Genomic DNA, 7919 nt, shown 5'->3' with positions numbered 1-7919 from the left:
GCTCTGTACTATCACACCAAATACATCGACACCCTTTTCTTTGTCCAGCTGGAAAAGCAGTCACTGGAGCAGGTGCTACAGCAGGTACTGACACAAGTTGCTCCTTTAACTTACCAACTTCAGCTTTGACTGCTTCAATCGTCAAATCCGCCAAGCCTTTAATAACATCATCTACAGATAAGGGCACTGGAGCAACAGGAACTGGTGGATTCACAGCAGGAGGAGTAGGCTTAGGCAAAGAAGCTGCAGCAGGGGTAGAAGAAGAAGTCTCCAAAGATTTTTCAGGAACTAATCCTGTATTACGATGCAATCTGACTCTCCTGCGCTGCTTCTTGACAAGAGCATTCACAGCATCAATGACATGTCTCCACTCAGTCTTTAAACCTGAATCAGTAGCTTGATCTTCCAAAAGATCATCCAACTTTTCCTGTAAATCAGCATCTGCAGCTTGCAAAAACAACTCCACTTTCTGCATCTCCAAAGCTTGCTGTTCAGTCCCATCCAACTGATCATAACGGCTTTCAAACTCTCGTAAAAGAGCGGTAACAGAAAGTCCCTTATTAGGCATAGAAACCCATGCTAAAAAATTCCTGCGATTCATAAGACCTGTATCCTCCAAGAAATATTCATCTTTTAATGCCTTTTTAAATTCAGCCCAACCTGCATGTGCCTCTTGAATTTCTGCAATTCGGCCTTCAAGAGCGCGCACCACGATCCGCAAGAAGTAGCGGCTCCAAACATCTTGAGAAACCCCAAAAAACTTCATCTTTTCTTCATATAAATGCAGATAAGTTGACACTTGCTGGCCATTAAACTGCTTCATCTCCTGTTGGACAGCTTTCAAAGCATCCATAGCATCACTGTCACGTTTAGCATGAGCTTGCTGCTGCATATACATGGTAAATGACTGAAACAGGTTTTTCATAACATTATCATCTGTCATCTCTTCTTGCGAGTCTCCCATCTTGCTGATGACGCAGCACTTTCACTACGGGTTCACCAGAAATGTCAAAGAGATTGTGCGAGAGCTGCAGAACACGGGGTTCAAGATACAGCAATAAATGAGGCTAACAAGAAGAATTCAAATATTGGAAGTCAATGATCACTATATTCCTTGTCATAATCATAGAGTTACAACAAAGAAACTGAGCAAATTCATGTTCTTGATAAGCTGTCATGAACAGTTTTTGTATTTCAACAAGTACAGCATCAAGTAAAGACTTGCTTGTGGTCGTTCAGCTGTAGCATGCCATGTTTGAAGATGAAAATTCTGTCGAGAGGTTTACTGAGAATGAGATCAGGGTTACTGAAATTTCAGCTTAAACAGAACCTTTGGGATATTTGATCACGAGGAAACTGGAGGATCTTCAGCAACACGAGCATTCCAATAGGCTAAAATCATTGTATCCTTTATAGCAATTTTTGCACCATCACTTGAGCAATTTCAAAAGACAAGCTTTTGCTGAGTGCATCAAGTACAGGACAGGTGGGCCTGCTCAGCAGCACTCAAACAAGTCCTGTTGAACAATTATAAACAAACCATTCTTCAACTGTCCAAAGCCTGCTGAATTCACAGTGGCCTCAATGCATGAAGCTCAAGTGGCATGTCATAGTTAGCATTCACAACTCGCATGTACAACTTTGATCCTGCTTGGAGGCTGGGTACATTGTGTCTAGTGGTACCCTCTAATGCAAAGATAGGAAGAGTTCCATAGCTTGGACTTCCAACTCTCTGAACATCATCTGCTTAAATTAAACCGCGTGATTCCAGCACAATCCAAGTGCTCTGCCTCGGCACACAACCTGGTTTTACCTCTGCCTGAGATACAAAGACATTGAACGGATTGAAGGTGATGATTTCGAAGTGGATTCTCTGGACATTTTAAGCATCTACGATTTTCAAACGGAATCTTCTGCTGAATCTTCAAAGGTCAATTTGCCTTCGATTGCTGAAGAGCCCCAGTAAAGGAACTTGGACGAACTTTTCTGCATTGTCACTGTAAGGAGATTTTATCTTGATTCATCCAATCGTTTTATGACAACTTTTCCCGTATTTGATCCTTCTGTGTCTGGGCAGCGTATGTCTACCTCGGCACAGATGCTGGCAACAGGCAGTCGGAAACTGCTTCTCTAAAAAATCTGTAACAGGGCAGAAATCTACAATGATAGGTCGATCAACAGAAAAAAAAATGTCCAGTCATCCCTTTCAAAGCAGTTGATGCATGTCCTTCTTCTCGGAATTGTACACAAACATTACCCACCATATGATTAGTCAAATTGTCACAAAAATTCAGATTCTCCAATTCTCCATACTTGCTCATGATGCCACGATTGTACGAGTCCTTTTTGGAATTACAGGACGAGAGGGCGTGAGATAGAAGAAGATGAATTTCAAGTCAAGATATTGGAGATCAAGAACCCGAAAGTTTAATTCCATGTCATCATGATGAGATACAATGTTTACATGAATTCAGACTGCGAGATCTCCTCTCGGCAAAGAAGTTCATACCCTCTTCTCCCATCAACGCTCAGAAGTTTCGCATGAATTGCACAGAGATTGGTGTCCTGTTTCGAATTTGACAAGCATGAACGGCCTTTGAGGAGGGAGACGAAGGTGCAACTGTTCGGCTGGACATGTCCCTGCTGCACTCGATGACAGAGGTGAAAAACGAGGTATTTTGGGGCTGCAAGGTGTAAGCTAATGGAGGAGATCCTGAGCCGTAGGGAAGAGAAGGAATCGAGCAAGAACGGAAGCACACAGAACACGCTTGCAACAATCAACAATTAGTATCTCAATTTCCCCCATAGGCATCCCACAGGCGGTCTGCTCCATTTAATTTAGTCCCATAAGCTTCCCGTATGAGTTGACGCCCTGCTATCTCAGCAAGAACGTTGTCAGATGAAAGGACTCTGCATCGGGAGCTATGAATTCTGTAGCAAGACAGGGAGCAGTAGTGAAGATTGCGTCGTGGGCATGTATATTGCCAGAACTGCTTCCGGCAAACCAAGCGTATAAGCCGACTCTCAACGTCGCCAGTTTGTCCCCAAAACTCCAGTATTCTGTCGTCCTGGAATTGCTTCCATTATACGAAGATCAAGCTGAATCTCATGGAATTGAGCTGCAAGATGTCGTTCCAAAGTCTCTAAGTGGTGGATACTTTAGCTCTGTTGCTGTTTTTCCACGACTCCTTGTGAGGCACTACTTCTGAATAGCGGATCAATCCCCTCATGCCATTCCCCCTTCTCCTCTCCATAAGGGTGTCGGATCCGAACTAATCGCACCTTTTCTCCCCCCCTTTCGCCTCAGAAGGTAACCACCCATTTCGAGCACGGGGAGGTCCTGGATTTTCTGAACTTTTTCCCACCCTTTAGCCATTCAAATCCTCCTTTTCCCCCTCTTTTTGCCATACGAATATTTTTCCACTATCTTTAGCTCCCTATCTTCCCATTTGTGAATTCCTCCTTTGATGCATAGCGACCACCCATACGAACAGCCTCGTTTGAACAGTATATCTTAGTCTCAACAAAATCAGGGACCTTATCACTAGAGTCCTGATTACCTTCTGGTTCAGTGAAGGACTCATTGTAAGCTTGCCCCAAGTCTCGGATGCTCCCACGAACAGGACGGTCTACAAAGGGTAGGATAGGTTTTCCTTCCTATTACAAGCATCGAATATGCAATACATTTAAGGGAATATATACATACATTGAATGCAGTTTATTAAAATGCACCACACAAACAATGAATCACACGCAGAAATTAACACAAATGCACAACAAAAATGGAGGTGTTCACGGCTCAGATGCGCAGCATCACGACACCGCCCCGTGTATTACTACACTGATAGTACCCGCCACTACCACTGCAAGTGGCGAGCGCCCGTCACCTCACTTTATTCTTTACATTCATTTTTTAGTGACTAGTAAATAAAGGAAGGCCCGATCACACATTGTGACTGTTGGAGTTCCCATTTCTTGTCTCTCTCTTTCTTGCTCTTGCTCTCCCGCCATAGCTCGTGTGCAAGCTTCAATCCTTCTCACCTTTCAACTGGTATCAGAGCTTGGCTTCCTCTTGCTCGAGCTCGACTCGGTGCTTCTCTACCTTCGCATCGACTCCCTTCACGCATTGGATCTCCATCCCGGCAGCCATATCCGATCTCCCCGAGCTCCCGTCACTCCCTGGCTTCCCGAGCACCTTCCCAGCCTATTGAGGCACCTTCAAGGCATTGATACTGAGGTATTTGATCATTCTTTCAGGGTTTTATTTCAGTCTACAGGTTGCAAACAACAAGGGCAGCCATGGCTTCAAACCCTTGAAGCTTATTCTCCTCATATTGTGCCTTACACCTATCAAGGCTCAAAGAGGCTTGTCATAGGCCTTTGATAGGCCCTTCTTGAGCCCCCCATTACCCCCTTTTCAGCCCATGTGGAGCAGCAGCAAGTTCAGCACCAACAGGGCATATTGCACCATTTTTTTCCAGACTATTAGCACTCATCTACTTCAGCTCCACACTTGGCCATTGCTTCTTGCTCTCTACCTTGATCAAGAGGGCTATAGACTTCATGTTTGATGTCATTGAAGCTTTGGGCATTGGTCTTGATCATTCGGGGCTGATTTCTTCAAATTTGGGACTGTCATAAACTCTCATAACAGGCTGAAAATAGGGCAGCACCATTGGCATTAGCATTTGTTGCTTATACTCCATTCCGGTTGTGCTATTTGATGCCCCTATGCGGTCTACATGATGCCTAGTGCCTTGGGAATGTATGCACATGATTATGCCATGATTTTGGCCTGAAATATTGGCTGATTTGGGACTATTATTTACTGTTATACAGTGCTGAAAACAGGGCAGCCACACTTGGCATTGGCATTTGATGTTTATACTCTACTCCGGTTACCTTGTTTGATGCCCGTATGCGGTCTACATGATGCCTAATGTCTTGGGAATGTATGCATTCGATTTGCCCATGATTTGGCATTGTTTTTGGGCTGGAAATTGACAGTTTTGGACTGTTTAGAGCTGATGTACATGAGCAGACTGAAGCTCATTTGTCACATGTATTGCTTCTCTATCGATACCGGATGTATGCTATGGGTTATATCATGATGTATTACACTTTGGGGATCGACTTCGAACTCATGATCGTGATTCCGAAATGCTTTTGAGCATCACATTTGCTCTGTTGTTATTGGTTTCCCTTGGGCTCCCCTCCGAGTTTAAACCCTTGGCCCCCTTCCCTTGTGCCATTTTGGAAACCCCCCTTTTTTATAAATTCCCTTAAGGCCTTTTCCCTTGGAACCACCCCCCCTCCCCCGTGTCTTAAACAAAAACCCCCTAGGGCCCCTTCTTATGGGATTGGAGATTTTCCCCCATAAAAGGGTTTTTGACCTTAAAGGTCTTATCTTTCCCGTTTTTATTTCCCCCTTAAGGCCCTTGCTCATTATAACCCTCGAATTACCCCCTTATATCTTCTCCTAAGGCCTTGTTAGGCCCCCTTTTCCAATAACCTTTAAGGCTAATTTTTCCCCCTTTGGAGTTCCTCCCTTAGAATTCTGTAAGGCCCTTTTTTCCCAAGAGAATTTGTCCTTAGCCTTTCCTTCAAACTCGCAAAATACCTTGGAGTTTTGTTCTTCTTCCCCCACTTGAAAAAGGGAAGAGAGTGCTGAGTGTTTTTCTGAAAGAAGTGTAAAGCTACTTCCACGTTCGACGGACTACAATTGCGATGCCTCCTAAGAAAGTCCAAGGCGTAGCTGCGGGAGGGTCATCTCCCGGTATCCATGTGGATATCTCACACCAAAACCAGGTTAAAAGCTGAAGGAAGAGGCAGTTTTAGTTACCCCTGACTACCTGCCTAACCCTAACCAAGGGGGTTGTTCACCGCATCGGGAACGTGGACCGAACCCCCCGTGAGAGGTCTCTCCGTTGAGCTCTACTTGGAGTAGGAGGACGCTTGGGTGCCAGGGGGGCTCTAGCCGTAAATCCCTCGCCTTCCAGGTCCTGCACAAGAGGCTAACGTGACTCGGGATTGGATCTCGAGGCCCGCATACTAGTTTACGGGTGGAAGCTTGGAATAGTGATCCCTGAGGATCACTGGATAGCCTTCGGGCGGATTATGGACAAGCCTACGGGCAGAACTCCTTTTATTTCAAAGATAAAATGATGAAATGTTAAAAATAACTTGCTTGATATTGTTTTTCTATGTCACGTGATAAGATTACGTGAAGGAACCAGTGCTTAACAGGATTAATTAAAGAAGCTTATTGTTATATGTCATTTAATGTGTTAGATAATTACATAACTAAAACAAACCGAGGAAAGTGCGGAGGATGGATCATGGGTCCAACGGTTGGGTGGTCCCGGTTAGCCGGGAACTTTTCTCAAAAATCCCAAAGAACAGCGGGATGATCATCAAAACGAATAACGAGAGCGATGACCTAGAGTTACGTCTTACCCGATTTACGCTATTTTAGGGGAACGGAATGGGACTATGCCTTATGGCAGAGAGGTTGAGCCTTGCATCTCTCTCGTTTTCCATTCTCCTTGAACCAAGTGCAGCATGAATCCGCTTCGGACCTGGCGTTTCTGCATAAAGTAGTTCGCTCAGGTCTGACGCTAGTTGCTATTAGCTAATGACCAATCATGAAAACCCTAATTTCGGTCGATCCTAAGTGGGAACGGCCGGGATACTTCCGCTACGTGGCAGATGCGAGAAGACCTAGATCGCAAAACCCGTACCATTCCATGGGAGTGTTAGGCGGAGTTTTCTAGACATCCTTTCCGATGGACTGCTAAGACATGTCCTGGATGATATTAGTGGACACATTACATATTTCTATGGCCGAGCAACCAAGAAATCCTGTTGTTCCACCTCCAAAGAAGGATGTCATGGACAAGCTAATCAAGAGCATGCGGGTTCTCCATCTTAATCTAACAGAGATTAATTCCAAGGTGGAAATACTTGATGTGAAAGTGGAAGAAAGAGGGCAGACAACTACCCAAAGACCCATTATGAGAAGGCTTCAAAAGACGATGTATCTAGTGTGACAACCTACAGCATGATAAGAGGGAGTGTAGTGCATTCAGTGAAGCTGAGGCGCAAAAATTAGTTTTTGGAAGGATGGTAAAATTCATGCGACCGAAACTGGGCTTCCTCTTGAGCCAAATTTTGGTAACGGTGGCATGAAGAAAAGACTGGAAGATTTGGCAACAAGAACAGTCTATGCAGCTGTTGATGCAGCTACCTATGGGCTGCAAATTAAGCCAACCAATGAAATTGTTAAAGCATGTAAAGCTAATGTAAAATCTAAAGTGTGGATGCAGGCCTTAAATTGCATGGAGCGAGGCAAGGCATGGAGTCCCTAATGCCTGTCGTGTCTAATGTGCATACCAAGTATGTGAGAGGCGTGTCCCAAATCCTTCATCTCAAAGCTCTTCTTCAGCTGAGATTTAAGAGCATCTAGCTCATCATGAGCTTTCCCTGCTATCAGCATATCATCCTCATAGAGTACCAAAATAAGCAATGAACCATCACGGGCTTTCTTCGTATAAAGACACAGATCCATAGCACTCCTGCTGTAGCCCTGTGACTGCATAAAGGCATCAAACTTATGATACCATTCCCTAGGTGCCTGCTTCAAGCCATAAAGACTTTTCTTCAACTTGCACACTAGGTGCTCCCTGCCAGGTTCTGCAAAGCCCTTAGGCTGCTCCATATAGATCTCATCATGCAAGTCTCCATGTAAGAAAGCCGTCTGACATCCATCTGATATAGATCTAAGTCAAGTTGAGCAACCAAAGCCAAGACCAAGCACAGGGTGGTCATCTTAACCACAGGAGAAAAGACCTCATCAAAGTCTACACCATGCTCCTGCTTAAAACCCTTTGCTACCAATCTAGCCTTGTATGCCGGCTTGG

Source organism: Lygodium microphyllum, chromosome 12, assembly GCF_053477565.2.
Source record: "Lygodium microphyllum isolate KBCC chromosome 12, Lygodium_microphyllum_v1.1.10, whole genome shotgun sequence".
NCBI lineage: Eukaryota > Viridiplantae > Streptophyta > Polypodiopsida > Schizaeales > Lygodiaceae > Lygodium > Lygodium microphyllum.
Note: the sequence above shows the minus strand (reverse complement) of the source record.